Source organism: Conger conger, chromosome 14 (genome assembly GCF_963514075.1).
Source record: "Conger conger chromosome 14, fConCon1.1, whole genome shotgun sequence".
NCBI classification, from domain to species: domain Eukaryota; kingdom Metazoa; phylum Chordata; class Actinopteri; order Anguilliformes; family Congridae; genus Conger; species Conger conger.
The window spans coordinates 10,537,828-10,558,123 of NC_083773.1; the positions used below are offsets into that span (position 1 = coordinate 10,537,828).

The 20,296-nt window shown below is 42.4% G+C and overlaps 1 protein-coding gene across 10 annotated transcripts in view; it reads left to right on the forward strand.

Moving 5' to 3' along the window:
* Positions 1-13,065: 13,065 nt before the first annotated feature.
* The window catches only part of si:dkey-178k16.1 (band 4.1-like protein 1), a 79,514-nt gene continuing 72,283 nt past the window's right edge, over positions 13,066-20,296 (forward strand). For all 10 annotated transcript variants that reach the window (XM_061218559.1, XM_061218566.1, XM_061218564.1 and 7 more), the window contains exon 1: positions 13,066-13,309. The gene's annotated coding sequence lies outside the window, so the exon portion shown is untranslated. The remainder of the gene's footprint in view (positions 13,310-20,296) is intronic.

The window sequence follows — 20,296 nt, forward strand, 5'->3', positions numbered from 1 at the left end:
ACACTCTATGGCATAGCGTGCTGTTCTGAGTGTGTATATGTACAGATATGTTTTTTCATTGGAACAGGATAAACATTACCGGCTAACGCATAGCATGCTGCTCTCAGTGAGCATATGTACAGATATGTTTTCTCATTAGAACAGGATGAACAGTACATTCTATGGCATAGCATGCTGCCCTCAGTGAGCATATGTACAGATATGTTTTTCCATCAGAACAGGATGAACAGTACATTCTATGGCATAGCATGCTGCCCTCAGTGAGCATATGTACAGATATGTTTTTCCATCAGAACAGGATGAACAGTACATTCTATGGCATAGCATGCTGCTCTCAGTGAGCGTACGTAGAGGTCTCCATGACAATGTTCCGAGTTCCTCTGTGTGGGAGGCACGGTGGACCTTAAATTAATTGAACGATGCCTCCTCTGAAGCAGGAGGGATTAATATGACTAATTCTCCCTCCCGGTAAGGGCATGGTAGCGGGGGCTGGGAGAAACCGTATGACCGTAGAACCCCACGAGGGGTGCGGTACATGACAGGTATTGATTATTGACTGCACGCGTGCAGAAGTGCGTCCGCGAGTAGGAGCTCGTACAGAATAGCAGCATAGGCGCTCCGATGATTCAAACGGCCGAATCCCCTCTGGGTTTTATTCATTATGCAGCGCGCTGCGCGGCAGATATTATTTATCATGACAACTTATGCATGGATGAGGAATATTTTATTAAATGTGGGGGATGGCATTATGCACTCGGAGTGGAATCCACAGCTTTATTCAGCGCTGAAGTAATTACCTGTAGCGCGAAGACAGAGGGCACGCCGTTTTGATTAACTGCACAGGAGCAGAGGCAACGCTTCGACCCCTAGTGACCCTAGCCTTCACATTGATTTCATTACTGAAGTCCAAAATCAAAATAATAGTCATATCTTTTTATTGCCGGAGTACATTTTTTCTAAAAAAGCAAAAAGGCCACATGATTTTATTTCATGTCCAATGAACATGATGAAGTGGTTGGATGTGGAATAACACAGTAGCACTGAACTAAAGACGTAGCTAAAAGGCACTGAAAAGTCAAAGGAATGATGAAGAAAGCAGCTGTTCACATTGCCGACTTTAGAGGTTCTAGCTAATGTAGCCACTCACACATTGAATAAACCACTGAAAGTCATTTCAGTCTAAAATACTGTATAAAAGAAGTTTTTATTTTTTCTTTTTTTTTTTTTTCTTTGCTGTCTCCAGAATTTTCAGGGCACTCCACTTCCCTGTGATATCTTCAGTGGAATCTGTGAGGGTGTGGATGAGCAGGCATACTTCAGAATGAGTGCTATCGGCCACTGATTCTTTTCTGTTTGCAGTCTGCCAGCTGGGCTTCGCAGCCATGGCGATGGAGGACTGCTCGTCATGTGACGCTGCGGCCGGCAGTCTGCAGCTGCAGGTGCCCAATTCACCAGAGGAGCCACTTTTGGGAGCCACTTTCTCAAAGTTGTTTTTGAAAATCAAATATATGGCATGCTATATAATAAATGTCTGCGTTGCATCAATCATGGATTTCTTCAATGTATATGACTTCCTCTATTTTGGAGGTTCATGAAATCGTGACATTTTATGTATTTAGAAGTTCAGACATCATTCAGTTCCTAAAAATATGTTCCTCTCAAAACGCAAGGTAGGAAAAACCATACAGTCACGCAACAACATGGCCAAAACCAGTTGTGACACTGCAGACAAGGATTATGTACAATAGTAATCGTGTTTACGCTATTGTTCTCCAAAACCCATTGACAACTCAACTTTTGAGTTACACAATTTCCCAATTAATGTGTGTTATTTCAGTTATGGCTACATAAAAAAAGAAATCTTAGTAAACAAAGTAGTCACAAATTAAATGCATATCATCAATATCTTTTGCTTTTTGCAAAGTAAAAATGAAAAACCCATCTGTGTCCTGCCAAAAGAATAGGAATTAACTTTTTGAAAAATGTAGCATGCAGTCGTGATGTAATTATAAGACACAGATGGTCTTCACTTCCATGTTGTGAAACGCAGGGGAGAGTTCATTCATCTCTACTGGAGTAGCGTGTATCCACATTGAGCTGATCGATGAGGAAGCTCCATGCACAGCCAGCAGAGGGCGACATAGAGACAAGGCTCCATGAAGCTCACAGCTATGGCTTTACACGGACTCCCCCCTCTGTCCGAGTGCCCATAGGACAGCGCTTCAAGCTCAGGAATGGCACTGAAGAACAGGGAGGACAGGGCAGTCTGGTGCTCCAGACAAGGTGAGCTGGAAGTTGCAGCCAACTCCCCTACACTCTAGCTTTCTCAGGGCATACCACCGTGACACGGCACAAAATTGAGCTTTTGTCAAGGGATAGCACAATGGATGAGAGGAGGAGAATGAAAAACAATGTGTTCAGTCCCAACTTGGCTGGGACCGACAGTGCTATAGAATTGAGAAAAACCTCACTGAATCCACTGGTCTTTGGAAGTTTTAAATGGTATTGGAATCTATAGTTGGAGTCTGGCACATTGAATTAGGTGTAATACTTTGGTGCAAAGACCACAATATACTGTATTTCCCTTTTAAAATGACTGCCTCGTTTTGAGATCGCACTAGTGTCCTCTTTTCCTCGTCTTTGCATTCGCTAGCATTGATGCAGGTACTGTCTGTGTGGATTATGACTGCGTGTCTCAAATCTTAAGCATATGCTCAACTTCAAAGCATCTTGAGAATATCTTTTTAGAAAGCTATAATGACTGCCATTTTGATGTAGCACACTCTCCAGATTTCTGAAATGCTCTCCTTTCATCTGGTTGAAGCTTCTTGAAACTATTTCAGTTGGTTGTCCAATAACTGATGCTTAAATATCGTGCTACACCAACAACAAAGATAATTTCTAATCAGCATCAAATCTAAATGCAGCCTGTTTCAAAACACATTCAAAAATCACTCGCAGAATTGGGCAATAACCTACCTATACACAAATCCATGTGCTAGTTTTCTGAAAGGTTTTTATTATTTCTAAAATAATACTTGCAGGAATGTAATGATTGATATTGTAGAGATGTGTGAGGGTGTGCTGAAAAAAACATCTCAAGCTAGGTTTTGAAACAGCTGATAGCTTGTTGACCAGTTCAGACCAGCTCCATACTCAACGTGGTTTGACCAACCTCAAGTTTTGAAACAGCTGGTAATTTCAGGCTGGTCATAGCTGAATTCTACAGCAGGGAAAGAAACGGGACTAGCGCAGTGTACCATGTTATCTGAAAGACAGCCTTTGGATCAGAAGCTGGCTGGGGTGGTTAGTGTGGCTCCAGCGGGGTCCATTCAGACCTGGGCGGTGGTGGCGCTGTGGCAGGACATGCCTGCAGCATCAATGCTCCAGTGTGCGGGGCATAAAGACTGCAATGTGCCCTGGAGAAGGCTTGTCTGTGCCCCTGCCACATGCAGCTGGCAGACCTGGGCAGGGCTCCATGGAATGTGTCGGGCTGTCCCTGGGAGGGAGTCTGATACGGGCGCAGTCCCCCGGCGGTCCTGCTCGTCTCAGAGGAGCAGGTGTGAGAGTGCTGCTCTGGGCCGCCATCTCGGTCCCGGTCCAGGTCCCCTCCGCTCACCTTTCGGGCCCCTGGACCGGGACGGCCCTTCTCAAGGGCCCAGAACCCTTGGGGGGGGGGGCTGCCGCTCCTGCTGGAGAGGCAGCTGAGGGGGCCGAGACATGCTGAGTCATTGCAGTGCGTGTGCAGTCGAGCCCAGCTGTAGATGGCACACAATGAGGCCTGGAAACGGCTTCACACACGCACACACGCACGCACACACACACACACACACACACACACACACACACACACACACACACACACACACACACACATACGTGCACACACTGCTGTAACAGGTGACGCTCACATAGTCCTCCAGAGAAAATCTAAATATATTCTTACAAACACACACATGCAGCTATACTCATACTATAACACATACCTTCACACATACATGCTGTTCTGCTGTTACACTCTCTGACCACTTTATTAGGTAGACCTGTACACCAGATAAGATTGGACACCCCAGCACTAATGCTACGATGCTCTGTAATAAATTTAGTCCCACATAATGCTGTAAAATATGATGCATACAGTATGTTTGTTGCCATGTAAACTGCTGTGCATGAGTGAGGTATGATAAATAAATAAATACACACAGCCACAGTACTGCATGCTGAGACAAACAGGTTCTCAGAAACGTGCCTACACACATACAGCATTACTCCAGTGACCTGCAGAGAGACACACACACACCCTTAAATACATGCAAACCCACAGTACTTCACAAGCACCGGCTCTCACACTTGCTTCTCTGCTCCCACACACTGTGCTGATGCAAACACACCCTCACACTAATGCGAACACGCAGTGCTGCAAGCTCAGAGCCAGAAAAGGCTAACTGATATCAGCAAAGACAATGCAGGAACACAGGGTATAAGTGTGCGTTCTCTCAGTGTTGGATTTAGTAATCTCTGTGTTTTCTCTTTGGTGGCTGTAAATGGTGTCAATGAGTTGTAATAGTGTGTTTGTCGTGTGTATGTCTGCCGTGTGTATGTGTGTATGGTGTGTATGTGTGGTATGTGTATGTGTGTATGGTGTGTGTGTGTGTGGCATGTGTGTATGTGTGTGACATGTGTGTGTGTGTGTGTGTGATCTGACTTCAGGAGCTGTGCAGTACTCCCAGTGCGACAGCCCCTCTGTGGAGCAGTGGAGCAGACAGCCCAACTGCCAGGAGCAGGGGTGCAGGTGCCATTCAGCCAGGCCTCATTTGCTTTGCAAATGCAAACAGGAAGCCATGATCTGTTTAAGGAATATGCTTTTGTCACATTTATGATTCTGTTTGTTTTTATTTGTTAGTTTCTGCAGTCACCTTTTCACCTCCCTGGTGTTCTGTACCCAACCAACCCCAAGGAAATCAACGTTTATTGGATTCCTTTTGAATAAAAGCTGCGGTATTGCGTACCAGTTAAAGTATATTTGTTCTTCCAAGAAGACAATGTGCATGTCAACAGAGCATGAAATGCCACATTACGGTGCGAGGAGCAGGATGTGGACATTATTAATGTATCACAGCTTTCAGTCCTCAGATCTAAACGCAGTAGAACATTTATGAGGTATTCTGAAATGCTGCCTGTAAACATAGTTTTGCAATCCCATTGCTATTAAAGTTACTGTAAAGGTAAATATACTTTAAACTATATTGAATTGTGTTGTTATGGTATGTACTAAGTACTAAGTGCATTGCAATATCAGCTTATATCAGTCTAAACATTTCAATGTATTGCTATTTAGGGATTGAATGAGTGGAGTTCAGTTTATTACCAGCTATTGGGTGATGACATCAAGGTACCAACCAGCTCGTCAGGAGCATTTGGTGGTCAGGTGTCTTGCTCAGGGACACTTCAAGACACCCAGGGTGGGATTGAAGATCTTACTGCCTGAGCCAATGTTGCTCCTTTACTCTGCCATGGGGAGGCAGTGAAAGCAGGTGTCACCTCCAGGTAAAGCATATTTTATGTGTTAAATTCTGCAGTTCACCTCTCCGCATGAACTGCCTAATGTGTATACCCCGCCGTATTTTATATAATTTATTTGATATAAGCAGATTGCTCTAGGACAACTGGTAGGCTACTTGCCTACATTACTGGTCATTCACTCGCTGGCTGGATTATGTGTCACTGAGCTGTTATCATTTATTAATCCACCCACCTACCAGCGTTTCTACTGAGCATGTGTTTATATCATGTATGCATGTGCAATTTATGTGTTATTTACCAATTAGACAAATTGCACAGCTTTGTTTTTATTTGGCCTTATCAGTTAGTAATTTATTTGCATAAAAATGGTTCTGCTAAAGTAGAAAGACAGTTTCACATCATCATATCAAACCATCGGAAACAGATCAGCATTTAAATAATGTACTTGTATGTTGCACCTCAGGCACTTCATTTAGCCTGTGTTATATTTCACAGTAGCCTGGAACATAGTGAAACGTGTTTGTTGTTGTAGGAGCAGAGAAGTCAGTTTCGCGGAACGCGCTCGTTGCATTTGTGTTCGGGCAGACGGGGGAACGCCTCACAGCGGTGCGGGGGCCCTGACTTCCTGCGCAGCTGCGCCCGACGCCCCGTCCACCTTGCGGGACTCACACCAGCGGCGGAACGTGACAGGGCGTGGCTGGCTGTCCCGCGTGAATAACGGGCATCGTTTGGCAGGTTGTCAGGCCCAGGCTCGACTCGGCCCCAGTGACAGAGAGCATTCTCACAGAGAAGGTATTTGGCAGGGCGTTGACGGAAGGGGTAATTAAAGCGCGTGATATGACCTGCGTGCTGGATGTTCTGTGGCGGGAATGTGAGGCTTCCATTTCCTCGCTTTCTTTGGTGTTCGTAAAGGATGTGAGAAGGTTCCGGAAAACTGATGAAGACAGGGGGAAACTGGTCACTGGGGTCTTAGATATCTGATAGAGGCTTGTACAGGGATCAGAGGGAATCCCGACAGAGGGACAGGATATAGGAGCCATCCTCCCTGAGGCTTTTCCACGCCCTGAGAGTGATCAGTCACTGCTATCCCTATTGTTTAACACCAGTTTAAAAGTCAACCAAATTTCACATCTGCTAAAGACGTAGTTGAGCTTTCTACACTGAAAAAATGCCTAGAATTAAACCAAGTATTTTTACATGAAATATCTTAATTTTATACTTAACAACTGGGAATAACCATGTTGTAATAGGTAATACTATAGCTACATGAAATGGTATAACCAAGGTTAATATAGATGAACAAAAACATAATTACGTTACTATACATTACAGTCATTTGGCAGACACTCTTATCCAGAGTGATATACAATAAAGTGGCAATCATAACCTGGGATAAGTGCACTGAAAGTACTATATCTAAGTCTCATACCAGAAAAAATGTGTAGAAAAATACATGATTCAAAATGTTCAGATCTGATTAGGAAAATGTTTTTATAAAGATGAATACTTAAAGTAATTGTTTTGAAAGAATCTATCTATCAGGAGTGACCATAAAAATTACAAATAGCACAGCAACTGACTTTCCACAGCAACACAGAAGGTGAGGAGACGTGTTTCAGCCTTTCAAAGTCCTAGTGCAGGGATGAATCATCAACAAGCCCTGATGAAGATAACACATTCAGTGCTCAACCAGCGATAATTGCTCATTAGAAACAGTTTATAAATTTTGCTTCTGCTTATACTCCGCTAGGTCATTCATTCAAATTCAATGTAAATAAACACTGACATCTACTGTGTGCCAATCCGTCTATACACTGTTCTTTGATTCTCCCTCATGCGTTTCCGTAAGAAGATCTCAGATCTCAGGAGCACAGTACTGAATGCTGATTACTGTGAAGCACCTCAGACAATAGGGCCCCATGCCTTAGCCTTGCTTCCACTGGCAGGGCTATGATATCTGTCTCTATGGTGCTACTTCTTCTGATTAAGCACAGCTCATTCATTCTCTCCACCGGTAAATGCATCAGCGTCAAACTCCACATTATTTACACTGATACAAATGTGGTTGACAAACGTTATGTTCAAAAAGCACTGAAATTTGTCAAAGTAATGCTTCAGAGCACATAAGATGATATGAGGCATACAGTAAAACAGAGACTTCAATGACACAATCACTTAAGATATGGCTGTCCAAACATGTTCCTGGAGATCTACCATCCTGAAATGCAAATCTACAGGATGGTATACTACATCTTGAGGAACAGGGTTGGTCAGTCCTGCCTTAAAAACATCAGCAGAACATACAGGGGGACGCCTTAAATAATATGGCAATTGGACACATTTCAGGCTTGTATCTTATAAACCTCATTGGGTGAAAGAGAAGCTGAACTTTTTCCTGTAAAAATCTGCCTCTCTTGCATCAGGTTTCTTTCCAGTGGGGGGGTAGCTAACTACAGCTTTTCAGTACAAGTATTATGAGTCTTATAAATACATAATGCTTGTTTTTTCATATGTCTATTAAGTGGGTGCCATTCTGAAATATTCATTATAATTAGTATATTTCCCTGATGTTGTGTGTTGTCTTGTTGTCTAGGCAACCTCTCTGCAAATACAAAAATACTGTTTATAATTGAAATATTGTTATAATTAAAAAGAAATTGACCTCTAATGAATACTTTGACAGATGTCTTTTGTGTCATATTAGGATAAAAAAATTATATAATTGGCTGTGTTTCTTTGTAAATTGAAAATCAAATTGCGAGTTTGTTGACGAATGTTCTCTCTCTGAGAAGTATAGCATTCTTAAAGACATTGGCTGGGTCCGAAATTGCATACTAGTTTACTATTTATTGTGTCAAAGTAGTATTAATATGTCAGAAACCATAGCTGCATAAAATAGTGTGCTAAAACTACCCAGATGTCAGAGTACTTTCCATGAGATATCATAGCATGCGAATACTATGCTCTAGGTCACAACCCAAGCAACCAGGAGGGTGGCTTTCAAATCAAAGCGGCAAAAGGGTTGAACAATTTAAATGCAAGTATTACCTTTAATTATGCCAATGGTCAATAGTCAATGGATATATTTAAGTTTGAAATCTTTTTTCCTCTCACAAAGTGGCTTCAACTAGCTGTCACTGTGCTTAAAATGGCGGCGTTCCATGCCGACCTAGTATGTCCGAATATATGCCATCTTACATTTTACTCATATACTAAAGCTGCCTTATGTACACTGAATGATAGGCTACATATATACAGTAGGGTGTAGTGTGTAGTGTGCATTCAGACACAGCCATTTTGTGCACCTGACGTGTGAAGTTCATTGATGGCGAACATTGGCTAACGTTGGCCAACATATTCAAACTTATTTCTGTTCGACACGAACATTAGCTAATGTTAGCTAATAGTTGGAAAAGGTAGTGTGTCTGGAACAAAAATGTCTGCTGATGGGGAAAATGCAGAGAGGACAAATTATTTGGCTGTTATAATATACTTTAAGCAATGTAGTGTTTGTTCTTACTTTAAAAATAAATCGCAGGTAAGCAACAAATTATTAGACTCAAGTCGCATGCATTTGTATTAAAAATGTGGCAAATTAAATGCAATGTTCATTTAAAATGGTTAAACAGTAACCGTTTGCTGCAAACATAGTTCGCCACGAACGCTGTCTTGAATGCACCTCTGGACTTGGCCAAAGGGGGCCCCTCACTACACCGGGGTCTCTAATGTACGAGTTCATCTTGAAGGCCTTTGGCCTGAAATGTTCCAATGCTATCCATTCTAAATAATCAAATTCTAAAATAAAACAATGAAAATGCTTATAGCGGAGTTCAACATCTTAGTGTTACAGCCAAGGATCAAGAGGCAAAAACTCTGAGGTAAGGGAAATAAAGGTCAGACAGGTAGAATGAGATGCATATTCAGTCAATAAACAGTTTGATGGGTAGCCAAAGAAGGGATGCCAACAGTTGGGTCAAAGTGAAACTTCATTTCAGCCCTTTCTGAGAATAACAGATAACTGGCACTATTAATATTTAAATTAAGTGCAATTAGAATGCATTAACAACCTACAACAGGAGTTCTACTTATTTGTCAGCTTGTGACTGATCCATTAATTTTCAGTCTCTGCTATGTTCTGTCAAAAATAACTACTAATAACAAAGAGATCAGAGTCTAATTAGAATAATCTGTTTCAGCAGTTCTGTATTCTGCAGTGCACCCCTCTCTCTGCCAAATATCAATATGAAGGAGGGATGGGAGAGGGATACAGAGAAAGAGATGGGGAGGGGGAGATAGACCCGTATGATGCATGCTTCTCTGGGCTGCGAGATTCCTGTCCTTGTGAGGACGATTGTGTTGTGAGGACCATTCTGTGAGATTCCTATCCTTGTGAGGACGATTGTGTTGTGAGGACCATTCGGGGAGAATGCATTGCTCTTCACTTGCTCTTGAGATGCAGCTGTAGGAAGGTGTTACATTACATTACATTACATTACATTACATTAATGCCATTTGGCAGACGCTCTTATCCAGAGCAACATACAACAAAGTGCATACCCATAACCAGTGCGCTGAAATATTGCAGCGTAATGCTCACCACAGTCAGACAGCATTCAGTTCTTGTATCTGAATTGTATTGTTCCCTACCTAGACTACTACTTAACAAAAATACCATCGGATATTGAGGAGCAGAGAAACTAAGGGAAGACACTGAAAATCACACAAACACACACAAACCCTGTCTGAATTAAAGTTTTCAAGAGCTTTTTGGTGCTCAGATATTAAATGGAGGTGAATAACTACCTATCATGAATAACTACCAGAACAAAGTGAATTTTAACATTCAAGTGCCAAGAGACAAATATCACAAAAAGTGCTGAAGTGGCTTGTTCAAATGTGTGTGAGCAGCATCAGCTTGTTGCAGCATAAGATAAAGGAAACACAGGAAATGGCAGCCTTTGCGATCGTGCTGTACAGATGGATTGGGTTAAAATGACCAAGGTTTTTAATGACAATTAAGACAACTTGCAAGACACTGGGTATTGGAGTAAGTAGGCATAAAATAGCTTCACAATTTGTGTCAGATAATGATCATGGTGATCTTGGCCTCTGAAATGTTAGCAGTGGACTCATTACAGTTGTCAGTGATTAAAAATAAAAGGCATGTTTGTATGGGTGGGTGGAGCGGGGTGTGACACAAACCCTGTGTGATTTGAGCTATTCGAACATAACTGTGAAAACGGGCGCCATTGCAGGCTGAACAGAGGCGGGGAGGAGCTTCTTCCAATCCCTCTAAGCTCCCTCAAACCTCCCACACATAGGCATGCACAAGAGGAGGGGACATATACCACTGTATTTTTACTTTTCTAACTGCTGACTTACTTGTGCTAACCTCTAGCGTAATTGAAAGTGGCAGAATTGCTGGGGTATAGGATTTTAGACTGGCACAGAGGAACTGCTATAACTTCATCCGTTTCCTTTCTGTTTTAGCATGAGAAGCATGATAAGTACCAGTCTCTTTTCTTTTTATATACAATAAACATACTGTATATTATATGACATGATATATATGTAATTATATACCTAATGATATCCAACAGGTCCTAATGTGTTTGATTTTTTTTTCTTCTCATTTTTACTGGTTTTAATCATTTCAATGAGATTTTCTTTATGTTGTGGTGTGGGTTTAATGTAACTGCACAAATCTTTAGTTGTGCAAATCTGTAACGAGACCTGCAGTTAAATACTCCCTGGATGGATAAAAGCATGCCACAGTGCACAAGATTTTCTGATGTCTTTCAGCTTGATAAATTTCAAAACATTCAACCCATTAAAGATCTTCTCAGATGAAGAAACACTAAAAATGCTTAGACCCCCCTCCCCCCCCCCCATACTTTTCCCCTTAAAGTTCGTCCTTGATCTTGCATTCACAGACAATTTCAGATATAATTGTATGCTGCAGCCCTGCAGAAAATGTCATGGTCATTCATATTTAAAGGAAGTTGGTGAAGGGTTGAAGATGCTATGAAATACCTACTCTTCAAATGGGCATCTTGGCTCTCCTGAGTATGAGCATTTTGGTTGAGGCATAAGCCTTCATTTATACCACATCTTCATAAACCCTGATTGACATCTAAATCACAACATAACACACTTCTCCCGTCTGGTAGCTATTTGCATTGGCAGATTACACCTAGTGCCGCTATCTCAGACCTGCTTGTTTTCTTATTCACTGAAGCATTAGCCCTTCTCTCTGTCCTCTGGCTGGAGGATGTGACCTCACTCAAGGCCGATACAGCACTCTCGTCCACCCTACGCCCGTCTCCACTCCCTATCGGCTGACAGGGGATGGCCCACTACCTGCTCCAGCCCGGACATACAGAGGGCTAGCCAGGTAAACACTGATGGAGACCATACAGCTGACAGTCTCTGGAGCTCAACTACCGGTACTGTGTGTGTGTGTATGTCTGTACTTGTATCCTCTCAGCTGCATACATAATATATATACCCCCTTCAACGTTTGTTGCATAAGCATAAACCAAGGAGAACTGCCTTCAGATTAGACACCTTTCAAAAAGATATGTATAAAGGATAGAGAAATATATTTCATCTGAAGCTGTAGGGGCTATCTCTAGTTCCAAAGGAACTACCCAGAGTGGTCTTTTACTTTGACTGAGGTACAAGTGGTGCTCTGCATCCTAAGGACAGATCTGATCACCATAAATGGGTTAATACTTCCAATTCAGCCTTCATATGTACCCTTCCCATTCATTTGTCAGCATATCTGCCAGTTGCAAGTGCATCTCTTTCTGCTCTTGCTGCCCCTCTTAACTGCAAGTTGTACTTTTCCACAGACTTTGAAGGTAAACACACAGCAGCAACTGCATTTTTATTTACTTAGGACATGGTGAGTTGTCAGTGTAAAATCTCCCTTCTTCTGATTCAGACAAAGCAGAATAAAGGCTATTCTTCTGAACTTGATAGCTATTCTAATTTCAATTAGTGCCCATTTGCCTCCTCAACACGTGCATTTCAAATTGTGATTGGGTATAACTACATAACGTGTAGGTTGGCCATAACTCTCATATAAACCAGTAAACCCACTGTTCTGACGCACTCAATGTCTGTATTGTTTATAGGCCTCCCTCTTCAGTCAGACTGTGGAAATATTACAATAATTCCTTCGTGGGTGTTATGTTTACACGGTGTTTCTTTGCTTTGAATAATTTGTATTATAGGCATTCTCAAGGTTTTAAATGATGCATGAACGACTCACGTGGATTCAGCTAATAGCAGCAGAGCACTATAGGCTACTATATAAAGCGATGAGCAGGCTGCGCTCTTGAGTGTACACTGCCCACTGCAGTATAAAGAAAAAAGGCTGTTCGTTTCGGGCAAACCAATGGCAATCATCATGGCTAAAACAGCCCTAAGTGCGCACTCGGAGAGGTGTCAAAATCGTAGCCGTTTGCTATGTTGAGGCGGAGGCTGTCAAATGCATTTTAATGCACTCGGGCACACACACTGACGTTCCGAAGAATATCGAGACCTGCGAAAACGCCTCTTTCCCTCCCTGCCTCTCTAATTCGTCCTGTCCCTCCCTCTTTCGCTCTGCTTCTCTTGCTCACACTCGCTTTCGCAGCTCTTACAATCTCGAGCACCATCTCCCTTGTCAGGGAAAAGAAGCAACGGGGCGGTGGCGGTGTTGGATTCATTTGCTGGTTGTGCCCCCTGTAACCTCAATGGTCCACATCTGGACGAGTGATTGACAGTCAGATCTGGCAAGGTAAGTGCCAATATAGCCTGCATCGGAGCTATGTTTTATTTATTTTATTCGTGCGTCGCATTGTTTCCAATGATACGAAACATCCCTAATTTCCCAGTAAACCACTATTCTCTTTAAATGACGCTGTGCTTCTGCTACAGGACACTGGTAAAGCACGACACTGCTGCAATTGCATTGTTCTGTCTTCGTTAATTTTCAGTTCTTTCCGATAATTTCCCTTTCTGCTATGTGGTGGATGTGTTAGTAATGTTCTATTGAGTGGACATCATGGAATACTGTGTCAGCAGGGGCGTGTTGCATTCGCCTGGAGCGGAAGGGTAGCTTTGCCTGTTACGCCTTATTTAAAGGAATTGTCTCTATATTGTGTGCGCGCTGCGTTGTCTTCTGTTATATTGGAAGTATGCAGTACATTATAATGCGATACTGTGAAACGTTTTGGTATATCGACAAATTACCAAGGGTAGTGAGGTTCTATTGTGTATTCCTATTGGAAAGCTGTGCGCTTGCACGATGGTCTTTGCTTTGAGCACATCGAAATCTCGAAACCTTTCTGGGTAGGGGTTGCTAAATAGCCTATTATAGAAAAAGGTCGGGCGCTTGGTGCATGGCGTAGGTCAGATAATACTGATTCTCTGCTAGCCTATACCATAGCTGGGAGCCAACCTCTGTCATGAGACAAAATAAGGTACAGCGATTTTCAGTACTCCCTCTCGGACCTTTTGCTCATGACATGCTTTTATATTTGACAGCTTCGGTCTTACCCTGTTCCTGCGTAAACGAGACCTCCCATAACAAACATAGTCGGCGAGGCGGCTATAGCCAATTATAAAGCTGCAAAGCGGGAGGCTGGGTATAAGTAGCCTAATAGCAGCTGAAGAATGGATGCTCCAAAAGTCTGTGTGTGTGTGTGTGTGTGTGTGTGTGTGCGTGTGCGTGTGCGTGTGTGTGTGAGAGAGAAAGAGAGTACCGATAGGGAGAGCTATATTCTGGGGGTGTTGTGGTCATGAGTCTGGTGACTTTGGTTCATATTATGACCAAAACATATGTTAGATGCATTGTTCTGCATATGGCACAACTCACATGGTTGGGTGGGCTGACCTGGTGCATGTTTAAATCCATGAATATCAGGATTATCATAGTTAAGACAGGGAAGCCCACAAGGGGGGAGGGAGGTGGGAAAAATGGGAATTGATTTTGGCAGGTTGAGAGAGGATGGTAATCATGACTAAGCGATCATCATCAAGCTTGCTGACCTTCTTCCACACTTGCCAAAGTGAATTGTGCTATGTTTCTATGTTTCTGATTTGAACAGGTTTGTTTTCTTTGGGCTAACACAAAGTGAGAATTATTTCTGTATTATTTTATTTAAATAATTTAATACATTTTTTGATGTAATATTTTATTGACCAGCTATGAGTTGACACACTATGTAGAAAGTCTAAATTTCTAGATTAATTATTTGGCAGGTGCCTTTTGCCAAAGTGAATTACGAAAGTACATTTCACACGGTAAGCAAGTATCACAAGAGTAAATTACTTCCTTGTTATTGCATGCAGTCTTGTGGGTTGGAGTGGGATTTAGTGTTCGGTGATAGAGTTGCAATATAATAATGTGTGTTGTTTTATGTCAGTGTATTCTCACGTGTGATTATCACGGTTTTTAATATCTTAACATGGCATTGCATTGATGCATTTTCCACTGAATACAAAGGGATTTTAAAAATTCATAGCTTTGTTTAATGTGTAACCCTGTAGATGTGAAATGTGCTACAGAGGCCTAATATTGGTTCTGTGGCTTGTACACATAGCCATGTTGAATGAAGCAGTCGGATACGAACATACTTTGCTGTTGCTTGAGGCTTTGTCTGCAGCAGGACATTTCCAGCTGAAACGTCTAGTCCTTCTCCACAGTGAGACTCGGCCAGTTTTGGTCAGATGCTATCTCTGCGGTTTGGAAGGAAAAGGTCCCAGGAGGGATATTGACTTTTAGAATGCTGCGTAAACAATTTTCAAACATCGTCAGATGTTTGATGTGAGTGATCGAGTCAGCCAGACAGGGTGGCCATGTTTCAGCAGCAGCAGTGACCAGAGTGTCTTTCTCATTATATCAGGAATTAGAGGACTGCATCCTGACCTAAACCCGACGTGTTAGTTGGCTAGCCCGGTTCTGATCAACAAAAACAGCGACAGGTGTATCACATTTAACAGAAGGAAAAACGGTACTTAATCTAGCTGGCTAGCCAGTTCTGGTCATGAGGCCTACAAACATTAATATATCAATAATTCCTCTTTTTTTGAACATACTTTAAGCTAACATCTACTGAAGGAAAGAGCTGTTGTTTGCAGAGGTGCAAGTGACAGACTTGACGTCATACTTAACCGGAGAGAAAACATGTTTTAAAAATTGGCTTTGCGCCATTGTTGTGAATCATCCATGTCACTGACAGCTTTCCTGTGGGAAATGCTGCATTTATTGTCTATTGTGCTGTATGGTATTGTTGGCTTCAGCAATCAGGCTCTGTTGAGTTCAGTTTGAATTGAGCTTATTGGGTAGGTTCGGGTTGGGCCATAAAGATGTTGGGCTTAGCCTGGTTCGGGCCTCATTTCTAGCCCAATGTAGACCTCTACAAGGGATGCTATCTCAGCTGAGTCTGTTCTTCCATGAACTTAAGACAATTTGCTATAATTTAGTAGTGGCAGCCATTAATTGCTTTAGTCGGGTATACTACATTCAGATACAGCAAAACTGCAGTGTCTGCTGGCTTTCATTCAAACCTAGCACTTAAACTACCCGATTCAACTAATTATTGATTTGATCGCCCTTCCTTGGATCTGAGAGTGTTAAGAGAGCTGTTGGATTGTGGGTCTCTAGGGATGGGCCTGAGAAGGCCTGGTTGGTGATAATGCAGCTGTGGTGTACTGTGGTTATGTACTTCTGGCATACAGCATCTCCACATCTATACCAGTTGCTCTTTTAAGACAGCTTAAGAAACCAAGCAATTTACTGTCCTAGACCTCAAGAGCCTTTTACCATGCCCAGTGGCCTTGAAGAGTTGGCCTTGAGATGAATATTGCATCAATAATGCATCTATGTAAAAAAAATAAGAAACCCTTTTCATGTCTCTTCTCCAAATGCAACACCTCACACACTAAGTATTCCCGTCATAGCCAATAGATTGCATCCTGTATGATGAAAGCCGGAAGTCATTGCTCGGGACTGCAGGAGATAGCAGGCTTTCTGTGCATTTTGAGGATTTCTGACTACCTGACTCTTCATGGTTAAACCCATGCCACAGCTCTGCTGATTACAGTATTTATTTAAGCTGAAATGTGACTTTTTAATTTTTAATTTAGTTTCATTTTTACTTAATTACATTTTAATTTCTATAAATGCAAACATTTGTTCAGTGGTGACAATATGTATGCATTCACTTGTTTGTGCTGAAAAGGTCACACTTTAATTTAAGTCAAAATTAAGCACAAGATTGTTGATTTAATCAAGGGGTAAATATACTTTATTTATATATAGTCCTAGAATGCACTGGACTTGGAAAGCTTATGTAAAGAATACACTCATAATATAAGATATATTTTCCTACAGACTATAAAGACTTGACTATATTTGCAGGCTACCATTTTTATTTAAGCTTTTCTGGCATCAATAATGCTCTTGAGTGAGTAAGAAGTGTACAAGTGTAGCTGGTAGAGAGATGCAAAGATGTTGCAACAGATGCTAGGCTTCGCATGCAGGTTACATAGCATAGTTCACAAACCACAAAATAATTTCAATTTAGCCAGTGCTTAGTTATAAAAATAAATGTGAGTTTCAACAGCTGAAGCTCTTGACCATGTCTGGATGCTTTTATGCATTTAGTTGCTGCCATATGATTGGCTGATTAAATATTGGCATTAACAAGCTGGTGTAGAGGTCTATCTAACAAAGTGCTCACTGAGTGTACATATTGAAGTTAATGCACAATTTAAGGCAAATGGCAAGGGAGGGGTGTGGTCTTGCCCATGACATTCCTTGCATTAAACCCTCAAGCATCTTTTGTATTTCACACTCTGCATGTGCTTGCAGTGGAATTTCCACTGTTTCTGCTCACTTTGTGTTTTTGCAGTCATTGTTTGTCACTGGTGTATCTGGTAGAAAATTCACAATGACAAACCTGTGCAAGAGGAGATTTAACAAGCCATAAACTGGCCACCAATGTAATTTTGCACAACATTTCATGAAAGCAAAGGATGGATTCAATTTTCATCCAAGGGTGGAATTGGTCTCCATCTTGCTCTTGAAGTAAATTGGATTCTCCAGTCCAATTCCGGGGGGGGGGGGGGGGGGGGGGGGGATGACAACAGTGTGGAAGTTGCTATTCCACTTCAACCGAGTACTGCAGATATACAATCAGCAATATTCAGATAGACAAAGACACACACACACACACACACACATGTGCATGCATGCACACACATACACACACACACACACACACACACACATGCGCCACTCAATTGTGGCATGTTAAGTCAAGTCTTCACTGCGGCCCTGCTCTGTTTTGTGGAAAAACAAGCAGGGCTAGTCTGTTTGATGTTGCTGAAAAGGGCTGAGCGTGGATGGAAGGTGGATCAGTGTGACAGGAGGGCTGAGGTATTTAGCCCTGGCGTGGCTTTGATCCAAGCTGCAACGTTAAGAAACCACTGCGGCTGAAGTGGGAAGGGCGGAGACGGACGAGAGGCATTTTGGTGGCGCTGAAAGAATATAAACACCCAGTACAACGGTCAGAATGCATTTTCCTCCTGTCAGCGTGTTCAGGCAGGTTTGCGCAGAGGAGCGGTCCAAACTCTGCGCTTACACACTTCTGGAAGTCCCTGTCCTTGTGCGCTGCGGATGACAATACAGTATGTAACGGTTTTTGCGAACACTCTGCCGGTGTTACAATGATGCTCTCCACAAAAGACTGCCGCCTATTTAGCATGTTTATGAACATGGCGCAAGAGTATGTGCCATACACTCGGCACAATGGAAAGTATGTGTGGTCAGGGTCAGTGAGCTTTGTCTGCAGTGAGTAATCGGCCTTTACAAAGCTCTGTCCGCCATGGTTAGTGCTGATAACGCTGTCCTGAAAAGCAACAGTGATGGCTTATAGCCCGGTGTCAGGTAAAGTGTCTGACTAGTTGATGGACCCATTTCCCACATTTAAACTTGTCCAGTTGGTTTTCTCGAATTGAGGCTGATAATTGCATGTCAGACGGTCTTAAATCATTCGCATGACGTCGATGAGTGAACAATTTTATTGAAGCTCCTGTCTAACTTGCTGCTCCACCATATAATTTGCTTCACTATATCGGCTGTAGCTATCTGTTGTCATTTCCGCTTAATACATAAGTAAAACGACATGTTTTCTGCTAGGTGATAATTGTTATGAAGCAATATCTGTTTTTAGTAGTTTATTTTGTACTTGTATTTTATGTCACCAGAAGGGTAAACTCAAATTAACTGTCACAATGGAAGCTTCTCTTTTCCAGCAATTATATTTTCATCTCTTTACCCATTGGCCTGCATTATGCTGAAACACAGAATAGGATCTTATTCAACAGTAAATACATGTTATCGATATGAGGAAAATGTGAAGAGACTATTAACATAGTGTAAGTATAAACAAGTAGCTACCACAAAACAATGGTTCAGGTTTTCATAGTACTGAAGCGCAGCAATGTGGTAGCTACCTACAGAATCGTGATCTTGGAATTATAAGGTTATGTCTGCGTTCTGAGTAGTTTTGAGATACTGAGCTTCAAAGCTTTCACATCCTAAGCAAGAAAACTAGAATGCAGGGCTGTTCTTCAGAGATCAAAATGGCAGAAACCCTTAAAGTACTATAAAAGCACACTATTAAAATCCTATCAAATTGCCCTATAAATAACACATTTATAACACTAACCTGAAAATTGTCTGTTAGAACCTCAGGTCTCAAAATATGCATTATTATGAGCCCTTGTCAGACCACATGAATGAACTGTAGCTACAGCAGATGTGCCTTTCAAATTGTTTGGGGAGATTTTCATTTGAGATTGAACAATGATAGATGCAAAATTATACAAATACAAGAAACACAGCTGATTAAAATGGCATGTCCTTTTGGGGATTAATGCCCCTTGAATGTGTGGTGATTGGTAGGGAGATGTTGCCATGGCACTGACTCTGAAGTAGGCGATCCGGTGCCATATGTCTACAATGTGTTCAGACACAATGCAATCACCTGATAATCTGGCTTCCTACTGCTCCTCAGCAGGCTCTAGAACATTCTGCGGCAGAAGGGCCAGAGCAGCGTGGGGTTGGGAGGGGTGGTGTTGGGGCAGAGCAATGCCATGCTGCCCACCTCTGGTCCCCTTCAATCTCAGCTTCAAAGCTGCTCCTTGTCCTTTGAAAGCTGAAGTGGCACATCTGTTTGAGTCAGGGCTCCAGTAGACATAGGGCAGGGGGAGGGAAGGCTAATGCATGTATTTGCATATGCGTGTGTGTGTGTGTGTGTGTGAGAGAGAGAAAGATAGAGAGAGATATTCTGGGGGTGTTGTGGTCATGAGTAGGGTGACTTTGGTTCATATTATGACCAATAAATATGTTAGATGTATTCTTCTACACATGGCACAACTCACATGGTCTGATTTGACCCCTCACTTCTGTACTGTCTGCCTACTTTAACTCCTTCCCTCTCCACTGCCTGTCTGTCCACTGACTCCTGCCCTCCCGACTGCCTGTCTTCTGACTCCATCCCCTCTCTACTGCCTGTCTGTCTACTGACTCCTCCCCTCTCCACTGCCTGTCTGTCTACTGACTCCTCCCCTCTCCACTGCCTGTCTGTCTACTGACTCCTCCCCTCTCCACTGCCTGTCTTCTGACTCCATCCCCTCTCCACTGCCTGTCTGCCTACTGACTCCTCCCCTCTCCACTGCCTGTCTGTCTACTGACTCCTCCCCTCTCCACTGT